Genomic DNA, 27,021 nt, shown 5'->3' with positions numbered 1-27,021 from the left:
TTTATGTTAGTTTTTGCAATATTTGAACATATTTAGCAGATTTCAATGACTATAATGTGTATTATTCTTTTGAAGGTAATCAATTTTTCTTTTGTATTTCTCTGTTGTGTAATCATATATATTTTGTTTTGTTTGAAAAATTTCTAGGAAGTAATTTTTTTTTTGTTTTTTTGAGAAATGATTCTTCATTATTTTTTGGCCTTTCAAAAGTTTTAACATCTGAGTTATTCTTTTGATGGTAACAAATCTTTCTCTTATATTTCTCTATTGTGTAGTCACACACACACACACACACACACACACACACACACACACATATATATATATATATATATTATCTATTATTTGTAGGCTCTGAATCTTTTGATTCCTTTTAATAGTTATAGCCATGGATATTCTTTTGAATGAAACCCAATTTTTTATTATATTTCTCTATTATTTAGTCATATATATATATATATATATATATATATATATTTTGTTTTGTTTCATTAATTTTAAAGTAGTGAATCATTTGATTCTTTAATATCTTAGATCTTTCAAAAGTTTTAATATCTGAATTTTTGAGTTTTTTTTTTTTTTCAGTATCTAGAATTGTCTGACAAAATTTTTGTAAGTTGTTGCATGTTCAAGCAATGGATTCTCTATCAAATTGTAACCCAAATTGAAGTCATACAAGAGCAAATCATGCAATGGTGTAGTTTCTTAATCAATTTAAGATTTTACAAAATTATTTTTGTCTACATCACAAATGGATAAGTCTTTGTACATAGCACGGGTTAGCAACTAATTATTTATTTATTATTGATATTGTTATCCTTATGTGCATATAATTAATTATTTATTAATATGTTTAATATTTAAACATGTATAAGAGTCTTTAAAATTATAAACTCATAGCTCACCTAATGTGCCAAAAAGATATAAAAGCAAAGCGGTAGTACATATTGTTGGTAAACATGTATTAAGTTTTTTTTTTTTTTTTTGAGTAATATATGAATTAAGGTTCAATAGTTGCAAAAGTGACAAAACATCTTAGGCACACAAAACAAAGAAAAAGGAATAAAAATGATAAGTTGACAAAGCGTATGTTTGGTTTGGTATTTTAAGAGATTAAAATAGTGTTTTTAAAACCCAAAATTTTATTTTGTAACTACAATTTTTCTTAATTTTTTTACAAATACTCATTTTAAATTCAAAACATAGTTTTACAACAGTTTATAGGAACACACATCTAGAATGAGGACCAATGACATTAACGTGTACTATAGAATTGGCATTTTTTTTTTTTATATATCATTAAGATATATATATATATATATATATATATATATATATATATATATATATATATATATCATACTCATCTTACACACGGGAGTAGGTTCTATTGGATGGGTCGATGACTTTGATGATTTTTTTTTTTTTGAGTTTTTTATTAGTCTGATTGATTTGATTGTTAATTTCCGATCAAACTGTCCATACACCCCATAACATTATTTGGTATATTCCAGTATTAATTAGTATTTGGAACGGTCCCAACCGGCATGATACAATATCAACCACATTGTGTGATTCATGCTGGTAACTGGTAGACTTTTTTTTTTTTTGGGGATAAACTTCAACATCATTAGAAAGAGACAGCAGGGCAACCCATATTTAAAATAACTAGGAGACGTTTGTTACATGCATGATGCAACCCATATTTAAAATAATTCTCTCCCCTCCCCATAAAATATATCCTACATAAATTTTTTTAAATATAGAAAAACTTTTTTTGTGGTTTCCAAAGACTTCTCTTTCATTTAAATAGAGTCCCTATATCATAAAACAAAAACTAGAGGTTTGGAGCTGTTTTTTACTACCATTATACCATTTTTTTTTATAATAGTGACTTGTCCAATGTTGAGAGAGTTATTACAATTTTTATAACGTTGGATATATTATTTAAGAGTTGAGTAATGTTATGGTCACAAACTATTTTACAATATTTTTTTAAAATGTTGATGTGACCAAATTTTTATCGGTTTTAATCTAAATCCACCATTAACATTACTTTTTCATTTACCAATAGTCATTCACCACATAAGCAATTTATACAAAAAAATTTATAAAAAAGTTTGTATCTCTAGCGCTACTCTTAAGAGTTATAATATCATTAGCATATGCATTCCACCTTGTTATTTAACTGGGTTAGTCATATATGTGAAACTACAATAACAAGTCTAAGACATCCAAAGTATTATTATTAGCTAAATTGGCAATTCTCGATGCACAAAATGCTTAGGACGTAGCATAAAAAAGTTAGAACTGCAGGTTTAGCAACCATCGTAACTATCACTATATATATATATATATATATATTATCATTAGCTACAAGAAATGTTCCTAATAGTTGTAAAAACACATGCTCTTCTAATTGGTTTTAATTGTGTTAATTCGCAAGTGACACGACTAAGGTGTGACAGATTTATCTTTTCCCTACGCCTCAACCATCTCATGAGTGATGCTCCCAGCATAGTTCAATTCATGACATGAATGCCATGGGTGAGATGGCACGAGGAGTATGTGCACCTTCAATCCCACCTGTGTGGCAAAGGGAACTTCTCAACGCTAGGAACCCACCACAGGCGACATGCACACATCATGAATTTGATGAATTTGTTAAGCCTCATAGCTTGATCATCAACTCTCTTCATGAACTAGCCTGTTGCTCTTTCTTCTTTGGATCAACCCAAGTATCTACTATTCATAAAACATACCTCACTACTAGGGTAAATTTTCCACATTTGAGGTACTAACTGTATTCTTGTGGCGATGCCGTACCATAGCACTTTCACCAAACCCAGAAGACTAAGTGTGCTTGATATTTATGAATAATATGCAAGCCATATTGAACCCTCCATTACGAAGAGGGTATTATGGCAATGCATATACAATTCTATAAACACAATCTCTCAATGCAAGGGAGAGATCCAGTGAAGATCATCAGAGAGGCATTGTCACAAACGCTTGTATTCTACTACCCTTTTGCAGGTAGGCTTAAGGAAGGGCCTGGTGGGAAGCTTGTGGTAGAATGTACAGGTGAAGGTGTCATGTTCATTGAGGCTGGTGCTGACGTTTCACCAAAGCAGTTTGGACATCTAATTCATCCTCCATTTACGTGTATAGATGAGCTCCTTTATGATGTTCCTTGCTCTAGAGAAATGCTTGATTGCCCATTGTTGTTTATTCAGGTTAGTATGCCTAATCTCACTCATTTCAGTGTTTTTGATCAAATAATAAAATGCCTTAAGGTGTTTGATAAATACTTCTAATTAAAACAGTTTATAAAACTATACTAATTTGATATTATTGTTTTTTTTTCTGCAATTTTTTTATTGTTTTATATGTTTATTGCTTAAACACGTATGAGAATCTTAAAAGTATATTCTCTCATATCTCATCTCTAATATGCCCAACAACTCCATAAAGAGGCACACAAATTAAGGTTCAATAGTTGAAAAGTTATTTTAATCTGAATCAATAGCTCACGTGGCGGGGGCATGCAAAAGTGACAAACCCTGCTCGGCACACAAAGCAAAGAAAAAGAAATAAAATATAGTAATCAAAATAGTTAGAAGAAAAAGCAAGGGAAAATAAATAAATAAAATATAGCAATCAAAATAGTTTTTTTTTTTTTTAATAGATAATGTAATCAAAATAGTTAGAGGAAGAAAGGAGATAGGGTTAGGGATAAAAATTAGATGGGTAGGGAAGTTTTTGATGAAGATGTTAGGAATGGGTTGTGAAATTTGAAACCTTTTAAAGCCTTAGGGCTGGATGGTCTACATGCTGGTTTTTATCAGCATATTTTTGCATGATGTGAGGAGATCAGTTTGTAAGGAGGTGAAGGCTGTCTTTAAGGATGGCATAGTCCCGGATCACCTCAATGACACCCTTGTGACCCTTATTCCGAAGTGTAAAAGCCCTAAATCCCTGAATAACTATAAACCGATTAGCCTTTGCAATTTGGTCTACAAGATTGTTTCGAAGATTTTAGTGGAAAGAATTAGACCTTATTTCCGTAAGCTTGTGTCTCCTGTTCAATCAGCATTTGTACCTGGGAGGAAGGGCATAGACAATGTCTTAATTGCTCAAGAACTCTTCTATGCTTTGTACAGGAAGAAAGGAAAGGAGGGATATATGGCCATTAAGGTTGATTTGAAGAAGGCGTATGATAAACTAGAGTGGTGTTTTATCCATAAAGTCCTTCAAGCTTACCACTTTCCCCAAAACATTATTAAGGTGATAATGAGCTGTGTCACTTCAACTAAGATATCTATTTTGTTTAATGGAGGGGCATTGGAGTCTTTTAATCCTTCAAGAGTGCTTAGACAAGGTGATCCAATTTCACCGTATTTGTTTATATTGTGTATGGAGTATCTAGGCCATTTGATTGATAAGAAATGTATGGAGGGAATGTGGATTCCTTTGAAAGCCTCCAGGGATAATATAGGGATTTCTCATCTATTTTTCGCAAATGCTTTAATTCTCTTTGCCAAAGTTGATGAGGATTCCTGTGAAGTTATTTCGGAAGTGTTGGATGAGTTTTGTGAAGAGTCGGGCCAAAAGGTGAGCATGGAGAAGTCAAGAATTTATTTCCCCCCTAATGTACAAGCTGATGTTAGAAGAGAAGTTTGCTCAAAACTGGGAATTCAAGCCACGGCTAATATTTTGGAAATTACCTTGGCTTTCCGATTAATCATAAAGGGGTGCCAAGGAATAGACTGAGCTTTATTGTGGAGAGGGTGATGAGCAAGCTGGCTGGTTTGAAAGCAAGGTTCTTATCCTTTGTAGGAAGGTCTATGTTGGTGAAGTCTGTTATGTCAGCGATCCCTAACTATGTAATGCAGGTAACTGCCCTCCTTGCCCAATTTGTGAGAAATTAGACAAAATTAATCGTGATTTCTTGTGGGGCTCAACTAGTGAAAAGAGAAGGCTGCACTTGGTTGGCTGGAGCAAGATCATTAGGCCAAAGGAAGAGGGAGGTCTTGGGATTCAAGCTGCTAGAGCTAAGAATTTGGCATTATTAGCCAAGCTAAATTGGAGAATGAATCAGGAAAAAGACAGTCTTTGGGCTAATGCGATCTTAAGGAAGTATTGTTCAGCAGAAAGAAGGAGAGCCAGGGACCCGAATAAGCTCTTGGCCTCACCTAATTGGAGAGCCATAAAGGCTGGATTCCAAACCTTTGCTGATGGCATATGTTGGGGGATTGGAAATGGAGAAAGGATTAAACTTTGGACTGATTGCTGGATAAGGTGAAGTTCATTGAGAGAGCTGATCGAAGGCCCTTTGACACAAAGGGAAGTTGATATGAATTTCTCTAATTTACTCCTTGGGATTGAACAGGGGTGGAAGTGGGAAGTTTTATCATTTGAGCTGCCTCCGAGTATTAAGGATAGGATAAAAGCAATTCCAAGGCAGCAGGTTGGTAGAGAGGAAGATGCTATTATGTGGAAACTCTCAAAGGATGGCGAGTTCATCACCAAATCTGCCTATGCTCTGATAATTGGCCCTCAGCAGAATACTATTCCTTTCCAAGGGCAGTGGATATGGAAAATAGATACACTGCCAAAAGTTTTTAATTTTCTTTGGTTGTGTATGCACAATAGCGTGCCTGTGAGGTCCGTGTTGGCTATGAGAGGAATAATAACAAATAGTTGCTGCCCTTTGTGCAATAACTTCCCGGAGACTACATGCCATCTGTTAAGAGATTGTATGGTTGCAAAAGATTTCTGGTATAATATTAAGGTTCCCCCTGAGATGGTTAGCTCGTTTGTGGACATGGATTTGATCTATTGGCTGAGGGTTAATTGTCAAAGCAAGGTGTATCACCACTCTTTAATGCCATGGAGCTATGTTTTTACATTTGCCATATGGAATTTGTGGAAACAGAGGAATGGAATGGTGTTCAACAATACTGCCTTGAATGGTAATTTACATAGAATTACTACAAGCCAAGCTTTGCAATTTTTTTACTGTGTGGGGAAACTTAGGAGCCAAAGAAGTATGGTGGTTTGTAATGTTAGTTGGAAAAAACCTCCCTCAGGTTGGTACAAGTTAAATACAGATGGGGCTTCTCTTGGCAATCTGGGCAAGGCAAGTGGAGGTGGGATTATAAGGGATAGTGATGGAAATTGGATAAAAGGTTTTGCTAAATCAATCGGGGTTACAACCAGCATTATAGCGGAATTTTGGGCTCTAACGGATGGACTGTTGCTTGCAGACCCGATTGGGGTTCTAAATTTGGAAATTGAGTTAGATGCCAAGGTGGTTATGGAGTTAGTCCAAGCAAAAACCTCCCCTAATGCGTTCTATTCATCACTGCTGGTTGATTGCAGGTCGCTTTTGAGCAGGTTCCAACATTGCAAAGTGCAGCACGTGTTCCGTGAAGTAAATAGAGTAGCAGACGCGTTGGCTAAGCTAGGATGCGAGATGCAAGATGATTTTGTAATATGGGACATGTCCCCAACTGATAGGATTTCTTCTTTTGTGTATTCTAATGCTAATGGGGAGACATTTTGTAGGCTTACTGCCACAAATTTAGCCATTTTGGCCTAGTTAAATGAAATTTCCATTTAACAAAAAAAATATATATATATAGGGTTGACCAATGACATTGACGTGGCCTATGGAATGGACAATTTTTATTCATTTATTTGATAAACTAATATTTATTTTATATCATTAGGATTTATCATACTCTGGTTTTTGTTTTTGAATTTTTTATTAGTCGATTGACTTGGTTGTTAATAAGATTGTGTGATTCATGCTAATAACTTGGAGTCTAGGAGACATTTGTTATATGAAACCGATATATAAAATAATTATCTCCCCTCCACATAAAATAAGTCCTACTTAATTTATATTTAGATATAGAAATATTTTGTTTGTGGTGTCTAAAAACTTCTCTTTCATTTAACTAGAGTCTCTATATCAAAAAACAAAAAGCAAAAACACAAACGAGAATCTTGGTGCTGTTTCTTACTATTATACCATTTTTGTTATAATAGTGGCTTGTCATAATATATTGCTATGATTCACACATTAGTTCTCCCAACTAAAAGTGAATATATATATATATACACACACACACACACACACACACACAAATAGATATTGGTGAACAACATAGGAAATGCTTGGACGAGTGACAGTGAGATAAACTAGGATGCCAACCAATCATCTGTAAGGAGAGGACTTAGACAATGGTTTCCCCCCTGAAGGAGTCAGATGCGCATTAAGTTCAACTGAAGTCTCAACAGTCTTGCTATCAGTGAGTCCAACTCAAGACAAAAGTTTAGAAGCATACTTGGCTTGAGTAAATAAAGACAATCTATGGAATGAGTGATTTCAAGACCAAGAAGTAGCTGAGATGGCCAAGATCTTTCATCTCAAACTGCAGACTAAGAAAATCCTTGAGTTCTTGAATGCCACTATGGTCATCACCAGTTATGATCATATCATCCACATATAGGAGAAGCAAAATGGTGCCTTTGTTAGTACGATGAAGAAATAAGGCAGAATCATAATGACTAGTATAGAACCCAAGCGAGAGATGGTAAAGCTAAACTTGGCAAACCAAGCTCGTGGAGCTTGTTTAAGGCCATAAAGTGCACGTTGAAGGCGAAAAACCTTATTCAGTTCAATAAATAGACCAGGAGGAGGTTGCATATAAACTTCTTCACTTAAATTCCCATTAAGGAAGGCATCTTTAACATCCATTTGAAAATTTTCTCATTTACTAGCAGCAACAACAGCTAAAAGGGCACGAACAAATGAGATTCGAGCAACTGGAGGAAAGGTCTCTTCATAATCAATCTCATACTCCTATGTGAAACATTTTGCAATAAGACGAGCTTTATATTGCTTAATAGACCCATCAGAGTGAGTCTTGATCTTGTAGATCCACTTACAACCAACCACAGATTTCTCGGGGGGAGAGTCACCAAATCCCAAATATGGTTTTTAGATAATGCATCAAGTTCCTCTTTCATTGCAATCTGTCATAAAGGGTCAGTGGAGGTCTCACGATAAGTGTTCATTTGATCCCTAAACCCAACTTACTCCCTAAATACTGTTAGGTCTCCTAGTTATTTTCTCCTCTCTTTGTGACCAAATTGAATTTAGGAATTAAATTGGTTAATTTTGAAATGTCTTGGACTTATTTGACATTAGCCCAAACCTAAGGGTAAGATCCTAAAATTTAAATTTTTATTTGTTTTTACTGCTTATCAATAAAGGTTAGACCAATTTAAAGTTTTCCTAACTTGTGTGGAAACACAACCGTTAACGAAAGTGGTTTACCAATGAATGCTGTGATGAGCTAGAGTATGAGATAGCTAGTGCTGCGACTGAATGAAGATAAGTAATATGCATGTTGTGAGATGAGTGTGAGAAGCTAAATGCGATGACTGGATTGAAAATATAGGCAATATGCATGTATTTGATGTGCGCATACACACACACACACACACACACACACATATATATATATATATATATAATTTTTTTTTTTTACATTATTACCCCAAAAAAATACGTCACCAAACTGTTCAAGCGTAACATCAGCGTTGGCCTCAGTAAACATGACACCCTCACCCATACATTCTAGTACAAGCTTTTGGCCAGGTCCTTCCCTAAGCTAGCCTACCAGCAAATGGTTAGTAAAACACTAGTGTTTGTGCAAGTTCTTCTCTGATGACTTTCACTGGGTCTCTGATCTCTTGCATAATTGAGGGATCATATTTATAGAAATGTATGGTTGGGATTTGAATTCGAAGTCCCTCTCGGTCATCAAGATCGGAAAGTTGTTTGAATTCATAGGGTGTGAGCTTTGCAGGAGTAACCAGTTCTGGTTTGCACCTTCGTACTTTGAACACTAGAGAGGTGGATGGTGCCATTGCCATGCCAAGAAAATGGTTTGAATATGAGACTAAGAAATTTGGGCAAGCTTACAGGTTGTACTGTGTGTTATGACTTAACTTGGACAAGAATTTATAGCAAGAGATGACCAGATATAGAATAGAAATGTCCTTCAAAATAGGTAAAATATTATCACAATATTAGTAGTACAACTCAGTACTTGACACTTGCATAAATAAATAAATAAAACCTAATACTTGAAACAAATAAAAACAAAAAAAATATGACTTCATTTTCGTGCATGTGTGTAAGTACAAAGAAATGCTAGTGTCGAAAAAAAGACATCATAATTTCTATTGTAACTAGTCACATGGAGATGTGTGGACTTTTGTAGATCCATTATTTTTTCTCTATTACTTGTAATTTGTCACGTGAAAACTTATAGCTAAAATTGTGATTTTTTTGGTGACAGTAGCATTGCAAGTTGCAACAAGTCGTGCAAAACAAGTAATACCTTTCTCAAATACCATTTAAATAGTAATATTAAAGCTTGTGAATGGTGGCCAGCTAGACAAGATAATAAAAAAATTACAATCAGATGGCAAAAAAAAAATATGAATAGGAGTTTTCAAATGGTTAGTGGCCACAAGGAACCCACCACAAGTGACATGCACACATCACGAATTTGATAATTTGGTCACGACTCACAGCTTGATCATCAACCCTCTTCATGAAATAGCTTGTTGCTCTTTCTTCTTTGGATCAACCACTCAAGTATCTGCTATTCGTTAAAAGATACCTCACCACCTGGGTAAATACTCCACATTTGAGGTACTAACTGCGTTCTTGTGACGATGTCATACCATAGCATATTCGCCAAACACGGAAGAACAAGTGCCCTTGATATTTATGAATAATGTGCGAGCTGAGCCATATTGAACCCTCCACTACCAAGAGAGTATTATGGCAATGCATATGCAATCTCACTGACAGTAACAACAGTTGGGGAGCCTTGTGAGAACCCTTTAGAGTACACATTGGAACTAGTTTGAAAGGCAAAAGCTAATGTCACTGATAAGTACATTCAATCAGTTATAGACCTGGTGGTGAGAAAAGGCCGACCTCGTACCACCATTGTGCAATCCTTCGTTCTGTCAAACACTGCGTGTGGGGTTCAGAGACGCAGACTATGGGTGGGGAAAAGGCAATCTATGGTGGAGTAGCCAACATCTTTGAAAGCCCGAGTAATTTTGCTACTTTATCTTAAATTAAAGCAATGAATAGTAAAGGAGAGCATGTGATTATGGTGCCCATGTGCTTGCAACCCCAGCAATGGAAAGATTCGTGAATAAGGAGCTGGATAGTATCTTACAACACCAATCAGATGGGAGTGGTCCAATGTCCAAATTTATAATTTCTTCCGTGTGACTTGTATGTATGTGTATATATATATATATATATATGGAAGACATGATGGGGGAGAGTAAAATGTAACGTGCATGCATTAGAAAATTACAATGATTATGGTTAGTAATAGAAATTGTTGTGTTTGCCATACACATAGAGTTGACTTTAGACTTTACTAATACTTAATTCAGAATATTGTTTTAAGAAATAGATCCGCATTCTATATAATAAATGATATAAGGAAAAAAAAAAAAGCACCTTGTAGGCCATGACAGGTTAACCGTGTTAAAATGTGCATGACGAAGTTCAAGTTGCTGGAAACATGGTAAGGCAAGGCAGGTGGAAGCGGTTACACGATGATGTCAATGCTGAAAACTCATTGAAGAAACTGGACACACGCAAAAGAAGTATTCTATCTCAAACTCAATTATGAAGGGATTTAGGTGCAAAATTATACAAAGGAAGCTGATGAAAAAACAAAAAAATAAAAAGAGTGAAGGTATTATTGAGAACCAAATAAACAAAGATGTAAACAATATAATTCCAAGAGTCAACCATCTATAATATTATTAATTCCAAAAAAAAAAAAATCAATCTTACGAAAGAAACAAAATAGCATAATTTCCAAAATCAACTGGAATACTTGGCATTTTATATGACTCCTGAACATGATTAGCTGGCTAGGATACCTATATATGATGCTCTAAATTAAACATTCTCTTAATTATATTAATAGCATTTACGTGAAATAGAAGTGAATGATGAAAGCAACATAGTAACAGAAGCAATGTTTCCTCTATGTTTCAAGCGCTCCCCGGTTGAAACCAAAAACAAAGTTCGCGCGTCAAAATCAAATTATTATAAAGTTAAACGGAGAAAAATGAATCAATAAGTTGAAACTTGGAAAAAGAAAAGTTATGTTACTTAGTGTTAGACATATTATAATCCAAGTGACTCATACCAATTGTAGGTTTATGTACTTGTAGAACAAGCACATTAACCTTAGGTTAGTTTATGGCTATATGGTTAGCCTATGATTAATAATATATTCTCTAGTATATAAACTTTACATTGGGTCCATTGTAACACAAGTGTTTAATATTATATATAGCCGTCAAGAGCTTTCTGATCACTATATGTAGGCCGTTAAATCGAATCACGTAAACCTTTGTGTGTGCTCTCTCTTCAATCCTACCGCTCATCATTCAATCATTACACACAATTACACAACAACTTTCACACTTAGTCTGCCAGTTGTTCCACCATTTCATTAAAACATAAGGAACATTAGGCTTCAATATTGGCACCAAAAACAAAAAACAGAGAGCAAATAAGGAGGGAAAAAAAAGGCCAAAAACAAGACATTGGATATTGGAGAATATAGTTTGTTCAAGGACATTCCTTACTGGCTAAACTAAAATGTTCAATGAATTATAGTAGACTAGCCCAAAGCAATTACAAACTGGTTTCGGAACTTCACAACTCATCCTACTTTGGCAGCATGTAGAGTAGGACTTTACTAGTTTACTTCTTACCAAATTTCCCATAGAATAAATAGAAAACCTCACAATTTAAACGTCCAACAAACGAATTAAAAAAGATATCTCATTTATTCCATGAAATTCCGTGTTATAAATAAACGAACACTTGTCTATTTTAAAGATCTCTTTTTTCATAATTTTATATATATATATATATATATATATATATATATATGTATGTATATAACTTTGGTTGTACCCAATAGTGCTAAAAGAATCACAGAATACCAGCGTAAATGATCAATACAAAGGTTACTGCGTCCCTTTTGCTTACTGTGTAGCAATAGCCTCCATTTTTTCATTTCCTCTCTTTATTTCATGGACAACCAAATGAGTTTAATGAGTTTTTCTTTTTTTTCTTTTTCTTTTTTGAGATAAGAGTTTTATGAGTTAGCTTAGATGAAGATAAGAGATAAGCTAAGTTGCTATTTATATCTTCTAATAAGAGAATCATGTAAATATGCTAGGGAACAAAAACAGAACTTACGCAATATAGAGCATTAAGCATTCCAAGACGATGTAGCTATAGCTATATACATAACATGTAAACATTTTACAAGCAAATAGTATTGGTGGTGCTAAGAAGTTAAATTGCTATTTTTAGTATCACAAACTATAAAATTGGGGCTGCATTGGTGGAGCTAAAGTAATACATTTTGACTTCTCAGCTATAGTGCACAACTACCTTTGACTATGCATTGTAGCTTAAATGTAAAAAAAAAAAAATATATATATATATATATAGCGTTCACACTGGGTCAGATTATTTTTTTCTTTTCTTTTCTTTTTCTTTTTTTCTCTTCCTTTCTCATATTTTCATTACCTAGCCCCGACAGCATAGTCCGACCTGGGTAACCTTGAACTGGGTAGCAAACCGATTTTTTAAGCTGAAATTACAGTTCAGTCCATTTAAATATAAAAAGTCCCCAATAGGCGCACGCGAGGGATAGAACCAAGGACCTAGAAGCTCAGTACTGATGCAATGACCAATTGGCCATGCTCCTTTGTTGTGTCATTCTTGGATGAAATATTTTATTTATTTACAATTTAGATTATAGTTTTCCAACTTATTATATTACCCCTCTCAATCTATTATTATTATTTGATAAATTTATTAGAGGTTAAAGAACTATACTTTTTACATGTGAATATACAATTTATTAATTTATGTTGAAAATGATTTTATTTTAGATAATTTTTTTATTTGAAAGATTACTAAACACAATTTTTTTACACTTGTTTATGCTTTATTATTTTCTATTAACCTTATACAAATGGTGAAAATTCATTTGAAAGTTGTTTAATTTTTTTAGACATACTTTTAGTAAAAATTTGTTAATGTTTCCATTTTAATTCCTTTATTTGTATTTTATTATTGTAAGTGCACAATTGTACCTGGACCCAAAGACAATCACGGGCTCAGGCCCAATCAGCCTTAAACAATAAAATTTGTAGAGTGTGGGCTTGAAACCTAGGTTAGAAGTACTGGAATCTTGATAACAGGCTTTTATGAACACGTACAGGTAAATAACGAACGATAATTGCAAATGGATCTCCTTGGACTCGGGCCGAGGACTACTTCTTTATTATTTCTCTTTCTTTCTTTAAAGATTACAATTTCTTAACTTTCTTTCTTTCTTTTTTTTCTCGATCCCCTTTCTCCCCGCCCTCCATCCCCCTTAAATACTTCCTTTTGTCACACTTTCTAGATAGTGACTAGAAGTTTCAGCCCTACTGTTCAGGGGTCACTTCCCCATTAATGCGGTCAGGGAGGTAGGTGCAGAGCCTTTAATGCGGAGGTGGCAGCCTTTGCCCTTGATATTTTCTTTAACACTGGTGCATCTAGAAGGTTCAGGGTGTCCCTCTTTAATCATTAGTCTTTCCAGAGTTGTGCCTTGACCTTCATAATGAAACCTTGAGTTCTCTTGGGTCGGTCCGAGGAGGAATTCACCCTCGGTTGTATCCTCGAAACCTCGGCATATGGGCCGATTCATAGAGTTTAATTCTGGAGCAGGTCGGCCCTTCTTGCTACAGTCCAAAGGCCCATATGCCCATTTGGGTCCTTTTACTCCCCACAATAGCCCTTCAAAACTCTATTTTTCATCATCCGAGGAGAAAAATAGGGTTTTGATCCAACGAACACTTTCCCCACACTTTCTGTAAATAACTACACGTGTGAAAACCGTTTCGCGTTCCAGAGGGTGCCACTTGGCGGTTTTATTTTCGAAAACGCGCGCATTTATTACCGTAAGTTATAACTTGTCCCCCACGTTCAACGGTGAGATGAGCATCCAACGGTCCTTGTTACTCCATGAAAATTTGGGCGGGACAAATACAATTTCGAGGCGGCTTCCCGCACGTTGTGACGCTTCGGGAACCTGCGCCTTCATTTATTTCTCCAGAGGCTAATCCCATCAAAACATCAGCAATTACCTTTTGTCTGCAGAAATCCGTGGAAATTTGCACAACTTGAAATTTGTAAGTTCTTGTTTCTTTACTCTTAACCCTTTCTCCTCGGACCCTGTCCTCGGCTAACCTTGTAACCATTCTCTTTCTTAGTACTTAGCCTTTCGTTTCTTTCCGATGGGTAAATTTAAGTGACTAGTTGATACCGCCGCAGGGATGGAGGGTTTTAGAGCCAAATATCATATTCTCAGCGACGTAGGTCTAGAATACTGCCCGGTGGAAGCCGTGGCCGGTGCTAGGAAGGAGAGGTCATCATTCCAATGGTCGCCTTCGTAGAAGGTGGGATAACCCTCCCAATGAAACTCGTAACCAAGGAGTATCTTCGCAACCACCGGTTGTGTCCTGATCAGTGCGCTCCAAACGTTTTTAGAGTTTTAGGAAGCGTCGATGCTCTAAACGAGCAGATGGGTCTGAACCTCACCTGACATGATGTCGTTTTTATGTACGAATGCCACAAACTCACTGGAGTAGGTTATTACATCAAATCCCGCTCCAGCGTAGTTAGGTTGATCTCCTGTTTTCCAAAATCCAATAAAGGCATGAAGGATGACTATCTAATCGTCTCTGGCAACTGGCACGACGGCCCCCACTGTCCTGTTGAGTGGGGAGATCCAGGTGCGACACCTTAGGATTTAACTTCCCCTAACTTCCTAAATAATCTAGGAATATGTATTGATATTTACTTGAGCGTCTGACTTTAATTTATTATACGTTCTATGTATCTGACCGTGTTCACTTATTTTGATGTCTCTCTTTGCAGATAAGCAAAACGTGCGCCCCCGCTTAAGCCACTGCAACGTTGCCGATTTGAATCGAGTACTACACTCCGAAGTGTTCGTCAACGAAGACTTACAACTTAGGGCGGCTCATTTGATTCTTGGGTACAAGCCTGTCTCCTCGGACTTTCAGGAAATCGAAAACGCAATAATCGCGGGTGACCAGAGGCGAAGAAGGATCCATGTGGCCAAGCCGCACTTCTTAGCTGACCAAGAACTTCCCGACGACCCCAACTCCATTTTGTACAACCGTCCTATCGCGGCAACCCCCCTCTCAACACACTCCCAAGCAACTGCCATCCCGGAGGAGCAGGTGTCCTCTTCACATACACTCGACAACGAAATAGACAACTTCCACCTTGAGGACATCGAAAGACCTCGAGGAAATATATTCGTCGTACTTTCTGACGAGGACGAAGAGCCCACTGAGGCCTCTGGAGTTGAAGGGTTCGTTGTTGCCCACCCCCCAGTCAAATCCAAGGAGGACATGGACAGACTTCACGGCCTTCTGACCAAGAGAGGCGAAAAAGTCGCCCAGAAGAAGACAGGAGGGTCCCAAGCTCTTCCATCCTTGCCACCTCCCCCTCCTCCAGCCGAACCCAAGCTTCCAGCTGAAGAGCCAAGAAAGAAAAGGAAGGGGGAGGCTGAGGAGACTACCGACGAAAAATAAAAAAGACCGAAACAACAGCCGCAGACAACTCAGCAGCAGAAGCTAGATAAAGGCAAAGGCAGGGCTCGCTCAGTTGAGAGTGGGGAGATTCGTGATGTGGCCGAAGTGCGCCGAGCACCGGCCACATGGTCTCCTGACCTTAAACTGGACGGTGCACCAATTTCCTGCCAGTCTAGTATCAGGGCAATCCAACAAGGCCATGCCCACCACCTGGCCGATGCGTTGGAGCGCCCACTTCTGCTGCCCAAGGATATGGAAACCTTGGAGAGAATGAGTCAACCCTAACTATTCCTGTCCTTAAAAAGGGAGTTAGCCCTGGTAAGTTTTAATTTTTCATGAACATTTCCTTCTTCATAATACTGGGTCAATGAGAAGTGTTTTGCTACATCTAATTTCTTAACACTTTATGTAGGCCGTTCAAGAAGTCTTTGTAGCCGAGAAGTTTGTAGAAGACTCTCGGAAGAAGGCCAGACTGGAGCTTGACATTTGAATGGAGACTGAGAAGTCCCTAGGCCAAGCCCTTGCAGAAAATGAGAAACTCGTCTCTCAGGTGGCTGATCTTAAAAGAGAAAGAGATGGTGCCGAGGCCAGCCTGAAGACGATGAAGACTCAAATAGAAGGGCAGCGCAAGCTTCTCCGGGGCAAAGACGACGAATTAGCCCAAGCCGAGAGGGAGCGCTCGGAATTGGAGAGGGAGCTTGCGCGCCTGAAGGAAGAAGCCGGCGCATTCAAACGCTCTATGGAGGCCGCCAAGCAGGCGAGTTATGAAGAAGGGGTAGCTGCAACAGAGGAACAGCTGACAGAGGCTTTTCGCGGCTTTGTGCCGGGAGTACTGTCAGCAAGTCTGGGGGGAAGCCCTAAGTGTAGCAGGTGTTCCTTCAGCCTCGAAGCTGAGGAAGTCTGAGAACATTTGGCTTCCCCTGGAAATACAGGAGATAGAAGAGACTCCTACTGTTGCTCCTGCCCCTGAGGCAACTCTTCCTGCTCTTCCTCCTACTGCCCCAAAGCTCGTTCCAGATCCTATAGAGCCTTCAGGTTCCAACAAAGAGATGGAAGGGAGTGGGGATGCCGAGAAAGGTTTAAGCCAAATTGTGGAGCCCAATGACCCTCCAACAAATGCAATAGACAAAGGGAAACAAGTTTTGTCTTCCTTTGAGTTGGAGCTAAGAAATACCGAGGCGTCCAGCACTTCTCAGCAAAATCTCCCTCCAAAAGTTTAGGGACTAGCCTAGGACTTCTCTTTCTTTATAACCAAAATTCAGCATGTAATGTATGCCAAAAATTATTAATAAAAGACAATCTTTGTACAACTCTCTTCTATTTTATATTTGTTCTACCCCCTTTTTTATATATATATTTTTTTTTTATCATAAGAATTCTCATGAAGACACAGTTAAAGGCAGGGATTGCACAATTATAACCCCCATACATCCATGTGCATGTTTGCCTGGCATAGAAAAATACTTAAGAACCTGATAAAGGGTGACTTAGTTTGGATACCAAGCAATGCCTTAATTAAACAATGCCTTATAATCTTTGGCATCGTTTTTAATGGGATGTAAGGTCCGAGGACCATTCCTTAGATAAATTTACTTAACATTTAAAGACACAGAACTTAAAATCTGAATTAATGAATAGTAAGATGCTGATTTCCACAAAACATGTAATAGAAACAAGAACCGTAACAAGATATTAAGAATAGCAACTTTAACTATTAAATTTATCAAAGTAGAAAGTCCGAGGACCCGGTATAACTAAAGTTCTGGCTGACAGATGCTAAGATATTAATTTCCACAAGGTTTGTGGTCCGAGGACTACACTTAACCAAGTTTCTGTTTGATTCTTAAGAACAGTAACTTCAAATGTTAATTTTCCCAAAGTAGGAGGTCCGAGGACCCGGCATAATTAAGGTTCTGTTTAACACATGATAAGATATCAATGTCCACAAGGTTTGTGGTCCGAGGACTACACTTAACCAAGTTTCTGTTTGATTCTTAAGAACAGTAACTTCAAATGTTAATTTTCCCAAAGTAGGAAGTCCGAGGACCAGGCATAACTAAGGTTCTGTTTAACACATGATAAGATATCAATTTCCACAAGGTTTGTGGTCCGTGGACTACACTTAACCAAGTTTCTGTTTGATTCTTAAGAACAGTAACTTCAAATGTTAATTTTCCCAAAGTAGGAGGTCCGAGGACCCGGCATAACTAAGGTTCTGTTTAACACATGATAAGATATCAATTTCCACAAGGTTTGTGGTCCGAGGACTACACTTAACCAAGTTTCTCTTTGATTCTTAAGAACAGTAACTTCAAATGTTAATTTTTCCAAAGTAGGAGGTCCGAGGACCCGGCATAACTAAGGTTCTGTTTAACACATGATAAGATATCAATTTCCACAAGGTTTGTGGTTCGAGGACTACACTTAACCAAGTTTCTGTTTGATTCTTAAGAACAGTAACTTCAAATGTTAATTTTCCCAAAGTAGGAGGTCCGAGGACCCGGCATAACTAAGGTTCTGTTTAACACATGATAAGATATCAATTTCCACAAGGTTTGTGGTCCGAGGACTACACTTAACCAAGTTTCTGTTTGATTCTTAAGAACAGTAACTTCAAATGTTAATTTTCCCAAAGTAGGAGGTCCGAGAACCCGGCATAACTAAGGTTCTGTTTAACACACGATAAGATATCAATTTCCACAAGGTTTGTGGTCCGAGGACTACACTTAACCAAGTTTCTGTTTGATTCTTAAGAACAGTAACTTCAAATGTTAATTTTCCCAAAGTAGAAGGTCCGAAGACCCGGCATAACTAAGGTTCTGTTTAACACACGATAAGATATCAATTTCCACAAGGTTTGTGGTCCGAGGACTACACTTAACCAAGTTTCTGTTTGATTCTTAAGAACAGTAACTTCAAATGTTAATTTTCCCAAAGTAGGAGGTCCGAGGACCCGGCATAACTAAGATTCTGTTTAACATATGATAAGATATCAATTTCCACAAGGTTTGTGGTCCAAGGACGACACTTAACCAAGTTTCTGTTTGATTCTTAAGAACAGTAACTTCAAATGTTAATTTTCCCAAAGTAGGAGGTCCGAGGACCCGGCATAACTAAGGTTCTGTTTAACAGATGATAAGATATCAATTTCCACAAGGTTTGTGGTCCGAGGACTACACTTAACCAAGTTTCTGTTTGATTCTTAAGAACAGTAACTTCAAATGTTAATTTTTCCAAAGTAGGAGGTCCGAGGACCCGGCATAACTAAGGTTCTGTTTAACACATGATAAGATATCAATTTCCACAAGGTTTGTGGTCCGAGGACTACACTTAACCAAGTTTCTGTTTGATTCTTAAGAACAGTAACTTCAAATGTTAATTTTCCCAAAGTAGAAGGTCCGAAGACCCGGCATAACTAAGGTTCTGTTTAACACATGATAAGATATCAATTTCCACAAGGTTTGTGGTCCGAGGACTACACTTAACCAAGTTTCTGTTTGATTCTTAAGAACAGTAACTTCAAATGTTAATTTTCCCAAAGTAGGAGGTCCGAGGACCCGGCATAACTAAGGTTCTGTTTAACACATGATAAGATATCAATTTCCACAAGGTTTGTGGTCCGAGGACTACACTTAACCAAGTTTCTGTTTGATTCTTAAGAACAGTAACTTCAAATGTTAATTTTCCCAAAGTAGAAGGTCCGAAGACCCGGCATAACTAAGGTTCTGTTTAACACATGATAAGATATCAATTTCCATAAGGTTTGTGGTCCGAGGACTACACTTAACCAAGTTTCTGTTTGATTCTTAAGAACAGTAACTTCAAATGTTAATTTTCCCAAAGTAGGAGGTCCGAGGACCCGGCATAACTAAGATTCTGTTTAACATATGATAAGATATCAATTTCCACAAGGTTTGTGGTCCGAGGACTACACTTAACCAAGTTTCTGTTTGATTCTTAAGAACAGTAACTTCAAATGTTAATTTTCCCAAAGTAGGAGGTCCGAGGACCCGGCATAACTAAGGTTCTGTTTAACAGATGATAAGATATCAATTTCCACAAGGTTTGTGGTCCGAGGACTACACTTAACCAAGTTTCTGTTTGATTCTTAACAACAGTAACTTCAAATGTTAATTTTTCCAAAGTAGGAGGTCCGAGGACCCGGCATAACTAAGGTTCTGTTTAACACATGATAAGATATCAATTTCCACAAGGTTTGTGGTCCGAGGACTACACTTAACCAAGTTTCTATTTGATTCTTAAGAACAGTAACTTCAAATGTAAAAGGTACTTATAACTTCGAAATGTTAACTTTACCAAAGCACATTTTATTATTAATAATACCTTCTAAGGTTATTTACATTCCATGGGCGTGGTACAATTCTTTCATCCAAGTCAGCTAGCCGATATGACCCTATGCCTGCTACTGAAACAATGCGATAGGGGTCTTCCCAGTTGGGACCTAACTTACCCCAAGCTGGGTTCTTAGAAGTGCCTACAACTTTTCTTAGTACAAGATCACCAATTGCAAACGGCCTTAGCTTCACGTGAGCATCATGTCCCCGTTTTAGCCTCTGTTGATAATAGGCCATTTGGACCATAGCTGCCTCGCGTCGTTCCTCAAGTAAATCAAGATCTTTCTCCAGGAGTCCGTTGTTATTCTCCAGGCTAAAAGAGCTCGTCTTTAGGGTGGGAAAACCAGATTCCAGAGGTATCACTGCCTCGGCTCCATAAGTCATAGAGAATGGCGTTTCTCCCGTGGACCTGCGGGGTGTGGTTCGATACGTCCACAGAACATGAGGGAGCTCTTCTACCCATCTGCCTTTCGCATCATCCAACCTTTTCTTGAGCCCACTGACTATGACCTTGTTAACGGCCTCGGCTTGGCCATTTCCCTGGGGATAAGCTGGGGTGGAGTATCTATTTATGATACCCATGTCGCCACAATATTGCCTAAAGGCCTTGCTATCAAATTGAACGCCATTGTCTGAGATAAGTGTGTGTGGTATACCGAATCTAGTGACAATATTTTTCCAGAAAAACTTCTTAGAATCAACATCTCTGATATTCGCTAAGGGCTCGGCCTCAACCCATTTAGTGAAATAGTCTGTTCCAATAAGAAGCCATCTTTTGTTTCCTGCAGCTCTCGGAAATGGCCCCACTATGTCCAATCCCCATTGGGCAAAAGGCCAAGGACTGGAGAGAGGGTTAAGAACCCCACCAGGTTGATGAATATTAGGGGCGAACCTCTGGCATTGATCACATTTTCTGGCATAGTCCTGAGCCTCTCTCTGTATATTGGGCCACCAGTAACCCTAGGTCAGAGCTCTATGGGCTAAAGACCTTCCCCCAGTGTGGCTTCCACAAATCCCCTCATGCAGTTCCTCCAGTAATGCTTCCGTTGATTCAGGGTGCACACACAACAAGTACGGTCCTGAGAAGGATCGTTTGTACAGCTTCTAGTCCTCGGACAACCAGAAATGGGGTGCCTTTCGACGTATCTTTTATGCTTCAGATTTGTCCTCAGGAAGGATATCATTCTTAAGAAAACCTATAACCGAGTCGATCCAACTAGGTCCAGGCCTTATCAGATGAATGTGAACTGTGCTGACGACGGTAAGAGTTGGCTCCAACAAATCCCCCACGAGGATAACCCGGGGTAAGTCCTGAGCCGAGGATGTCGCCAACGTAGCCAAAGAATCTGCATGGGTGTTCGCACTCCTAGAAATATGAGCTAAGACGAAGGAGTCAAATTCTGCTTGCTGACGCTTGACCTGGGCCAAATATTCTTGCATTCTTGGGTCCCTGGCCTCTATGGTCCCCATGACCTAGCCGACCACTAACTGAGAGTCCGAGAACGCATGGACTTCCCTTCCACCCATCCTACGTACCATCTGCATGCCTACCAAGAGGGCTTCATATTCGGCCTCATTGTTAGTAGCCGAGAATGCCAATCTCAAAGATTTTTCGAAGACAATTCCCTCAGGGGACATTAGAACAAGTCTTACACTAGACCCTCTCTGATTAGCAGCCCCACCCACATACACCTTCCAAATCGAAGGCACTGCGGCCGTGATCACTCCAACTGATTTTCCATCCATGTGTGCTTCTTTTAGAGTTTCTTCTAACAATGGTTTAGTAAACTCTGCCACCAAGTCAGCGAGGACCTGGGCCTTCACCGAGGTGCGAGGCTTGTATTTAATATCAAAAGCTCCTAAAATGGTTCCCCACTTTGCCACCCTACCAGAGTAGTCGGCGTCGCGTAACACTGCCTTGAGAGGCAATTGGGTCAGAACCACTACGGTGTGAGACTGGAAATAATGAGGAAGCTTGCGCGTGGCATGAACTATGGCCAGAAGCACTTTCTCTAAGAGCAGATAGCGCACCTCGGCCTCATTCAAAGACTTACTAACATAGTAGACCGGTCTTTGCACCCCGCTTACATTCCTTATAAGGACCAGGCTGACCGCGTGGACGGCCACTGCCAGATAAGCAAACAAGACCTCGTCCGCCTCGGGGCGAGACAAGATGGGTGGCCGAGAAAGATATTGCTTAAGCTGCTGGAAAGCTAATGCGCAGTCCTCGGTCCATTGAAATCCTTTCCATTTATTCAACAATTGGAAGAAAGGACGGCATCGGTCAGCTGACCGAGAGATAAACCTATTCAATGCAGCAATCATTCCGGTTAGTTTCTGGATCTCTTCCGGGTTCCGAGGCGGCTGCAAATCCTGAATAGCCTTGACCTGCGCTGGGCTCACCTCTATGCCTCTGTGAGTAATCATGTACCCCAAAAACTTCCCGGACCCACGCCAAAAGAGCACTTTGAGTCGTTAAGGCGCAGTTTGTACTTTCTTAACACCTGGAAGGTATCGGCTAGATCTTTGACATGTGAAGGTATTGTTTTGCTCTTCACCACCATATCATCAACGTACACCTCAATAGTCTTCCCTAGTTGCTGTTCAAACATTCTGGTCATCATTCTTTGGTAGGTAGCCCCGGCATTCTTCAACCCGAATGGCATGACCTTATAGTGGTAGTTCCCTGTTGGAGTGATGAAAGCAGTCTTCTCTTGATCCTCCAACGCCAATGGAATCTGATGGTAACCATGGAAAGCATCCAAAAAACTCATTCGAGGATGTCCGACAGTGGCGTCCACCAGTTGATCAATACGCGGCATTGGGAACGAGTCCTTGGGGCAGGCTTTGTTCAAATCTGTGACGTCCACATATACTCTCCACGTTCCATTCTTCTTTTTAACAACAACCGTATACGCCAACCATTCGGGGTAGAAAACTTCCTTAATAGCCCCAGCCCTCTTGAGTTTAAGCACCTCTTCCTTTACAGCCTCGGAATGTTCTTTGGAAGAGCGCCGAGGTGGCTGCCTTCGCGGAACGATGGTGGGGTTGACATTCAAATGATGGCAAATGAAGCTCGGATCTACACCTGGAGCCTCATACGGGTCCCACGCAAAAACATCAGTATTGTCCTTCAGAAATTCCAACAACTCCATTTTCTCCTGGTATGGCAAACGTATGCCGACCTGAAAGAACCTCTCTAGATCATCGGCTATTAAAAACTTCTCCAACTCCTCACAATGAGCCTCCTCTCCTGTCATCATTTCAGATGCATCAGGAGCTGTTAACTGCTATAAATCTTTGGTGATCGAAGTCGAAGACTCGGCTTCTGTCTGGTGCAGCACTGCAGCCGACATACATTGCCTGGCCACCGATTGGCTGCCGAGGATTTTTTCAACACATTACCCTGAGGGGAACTTAACCTTAACATGTAACGTAGAGGAGACAGCTCCAAGAGCATGCAGCCATGGCCTGGCGAGGATGGCTGTATATGGAGAGTACGCGTCAACCACAATGAAATCCACCTCAACCGTTTCTGAGCCGGATTGAACGGGCAAACAGATCTGTCCCTTTGGCACAACGGCTCTCCCTTCGAAGCTTATAAGTGGCGAGTCATAAGGAGTAAGATCTTCCAACTTCAATCTTAACCCCTTAAATAGATCAGGGTACATGATATCTGCACCGCTGCCCTGATCTATCATCACCCTCCTCACATCATAATTCCCTATCCTAAGCGTAACTACAAGAGCATCGTCATGGGGTTGGATAGTCCCTACCTTATCCTCCTCGGAAAACCCTAAAACGGGCAAATTTAGCTTCAACCTCTTCGGTCTGCAGCCCGACTCCTCGGCCTGAGGGTGTGAAATTGCCATCACCCTGGTGGGAGCCGAACCGGTCCTGCCCGGTGTAGCAAAAATAACATTAATTGTTCCTAAAGCCGGCCGAGATGAATTATTCCTCTGATTGTTTGAGCCAAATTAACTGCCCGGCCCGCTAGGTTGGCACAAGTGTTGCTTCAGTTTTCCTTCACTGACAAGTTGCTCTAAGTGGCTCCAAAGGGTCCGACACTTCTCGGTAGTGTGGCCCACATACTGATGGTATTGGCAGAAAAGGTTCTGATTCCTCTACGCAGGGTCCACGGCCATCTTACCAGGCCATTTGAAGAAGGGTTCCTTATGAACTTTCTCCAGCAGCTGATGTACTGGTTCTCGGAACACAGTGTTCACGGCCTGAGGTGCTGCCGAGCCGGACTGCCCAACGTATTCTCTCCTCGGCCTGTTATTGTGGTACCTGTCCGACCTGAAATCCCTTCTCTCCTGCGGGATAACCTTCTCCTTACCATTTCCTTGTTGTTGGTCTTCCTCCACTCTCTTGTACTCGTCAATACGGTCCATGAGGCGACGTACGCTGCGGACGGGCTTTTTAGTCAAAGACTTTCTCAGGTCGTGATCAGTAGGAAGGCCTACCTTAAAGGTATTAAGCGCCACCTCATCAAAGTCGCCATCTATCTCATTAAACATCTCCCAGTAACGGTCGGAGTATGCTTTCAACGTCTCCCCTTCCCTCATGGTCATGGATAATAGCGAGTCCAATGGCCGAGGTACTCTGCTACACGTAATGAACCGCGAAGCGAATGCTCTAGTAAGCTCCCCAAACGAACCTATAGACCCCGATTTAAGGCCGTTGAACCACCTCATAGCAACAGGTCCCAAGCTAGAGGGGAAAACTTCACATATCAGGGTCTCGTTGTGAGAGTGCACCGCCATCCTCTAGTTAAAGTGACTCACGTGCTCCACCAGATCAGTCCGGCCATTATAGATGGTGAAAGTGGGTTGAGTAAACCTCCTGGGGAGCCTCCCCTTCTCAATCCTCCGTGAAAACGGAGATTTGGAGAGTTGGTGCAACGCCCGACTCATAGCATCGTTACCTAAGCCCCTGGAAGGAGCCTTCTTGTGTCTGCGAGCTGGTTGGTCATCCTCCTCACCAGAGGACATTGCACTGGGGGGTGAGCATGATCTTGAGCTGTAGCTACCTCCCCGTTCCTCCTCTGAGGAAGGATTAGATGAGGATGGTGAAGACCTGCGTCTGGCGCGGCATAACTTTCTCTTCAAACGATTAATCTCCTTCTGCATGGCTTTAGCTCCATCCCCATGGGTGGTGCTGCCCCCACCATGAGTATGGCTAGCCCCGGGGTATTCTGTATGGACGCTTCCCTCACGATCCCTTCGATGCTCAAGACGCTCGAAAAGATCCTCCGGTTGTGATCCCTGTGACTCTGCATGGTGAAAACCTAGGCCTGCCATAGTATCCCAACTCCTTCTAGACTAGATTCCCACAAAATGCGCCAATTGTAAGTGCACAATTGCACCTGGACCCAAAGACAATCACGGGCTCAGGCCCAATGAGCCTTAAACAATAAAATTTGTAGAGTGTGGGCTTGAAACCTAGGTTAGAAGTACTGGGAGCTTGATAACAGGCTTTTATGAACACGTACAGGTAAATAACGAACGATAATTGCAAATGGATCTCCTCGGACTCGGGCCGAGGACTACTTCTTTATTATTTCTCTTTCTTCCTTTAAAGATTACAATTTCTTAACTTTCTTTCTTTCTTTTTTTTCTCGATCCCCTTTCTCCCCGCCCTCCATCCCCCTTAAATACTTCCTTTTGTCACACTTTCTAGATAGTGACTAGAAGTTTCAGCCCTACTGTTCAGGGGTCACTTCCTCATTAATGCGGCCAGGGAGGTAGGTGCAGAGCCTTTAATGCGAAGGTGGCAGCCTTTGCCCTTGATATTTTCTTTAACACTGGTACATCTAGAAGGTTCAGGGTGTCCCTCTTTAACCATTAGTCTTTCCAGAGCTGTGCCTTGACCTTCATAATGAAACCTTGAGTTCTCTTGGGTCGGTCCGAGGAGGAATTCACCCTCGGTTGTATCCTCGGAACCTCGGCATATGGGCCGATTCGTAGAGTTTAATTCTGGAGCAGGTCGGCCCTTCATGCTACAGTCCAAAGGCCCATATGCCCATTTGGGTCCTTTTACTCCTCACAATTATTATTAAAATTATTAAATTAATTATGACATCATCATAGTTCGACCTCGGTTGAACCTCGGTCCAACCTTAAAAACCTTAAACCTCTCCCTTTTTCGGTTCGTTAAACGGTCCGGGTTTGAAAACCTTGCCCGACAGACCCACAAAGCCTACCCAACTCCACAAAGCCTACCTAGCTCCGACCCACCCCTTCCTCCAACCCATCTTGCCAACCCAAGCCACCGGTACTTTTCTCCCATTCATTTTTTTTCTTTTATAGTTGTAGGTTGATTTTCTTGGCTTGGGTTGATGATAGAATGTTAGAAAAACTCAATACATATACCACCATTTTTTTTTTATAATAAAAATAGTTGTTAATGGTAGGTGGTGGTGGTGAGTTTCAGATTTATGGGATTGGAGGTTCAAGTTCAAGTGTTGCCGTGGGTTTTATTTTTGTGGTTGTGGATTGATTTTCTTGGGTAGTTGTGGGCAGATTCTGGTGGTTGCACTGGCGGTAGGAGTAGGCATGGGTGGTGGTGGTGGTGGTGGTGGTGGTGGGTTGTATGTTTTGTATTTGTTTATATTGTTGTAGTTTTTTATGTTATTTTAATGTGTAGAGTATGTTATTTTGATGTGTTGTTTATAATATTTTATTGTGTTGAAAGCTAAAATAAAACCACTGATGTTGGGTGTTTTATAAAGCGATGTGTAAAATAGATAAAGTAATTTTTTGGTGAGACCAAATTGCTAAATTTATGGCTCCACCAACGTGGATGCTCAATTATAAAAGATCAACAAAAAATTGGATATACATATGGGACATGCAAATACATATTTATATGTTACCTATGATGCTCTTACCATTCT

General features: G+C 39.7%; 1 pseudogene; it reads left to right on the top strand.

The window, feature by feature from the left end:
* The first annotated feature begins 8,799 nt into the window (after nt 1-8,799).
* Nucleotides 8,800-10,175, top strand: LOC142620292 (benzyl alcohol O-benzoyltransferase-like; annotated as a pseudogene).
* The last annotated feature ends 16,846 nt before the right edge of the window (nt 10,176-27,021 follow it).

Source organism: Castanea sativa, chromosome 12, assembly GCF_040712315.1.
Source record: "Castanea sativa cultivar Marrone di Chiusa Pesio chromosome 12, ASM4071231v1".
Classification (NCBI taxonomy): Eukaryota; Viridiplantae; Streptophyta; class Magnoliopsida; order Fagales; family Fagaceae; genus Castanea; species Castanea sativa.
The sequence above is the reverse complement of the archived record's forward strand: the minus strand, read 5'-3'. Positions and strand labels throughout refer to the sequence as shown.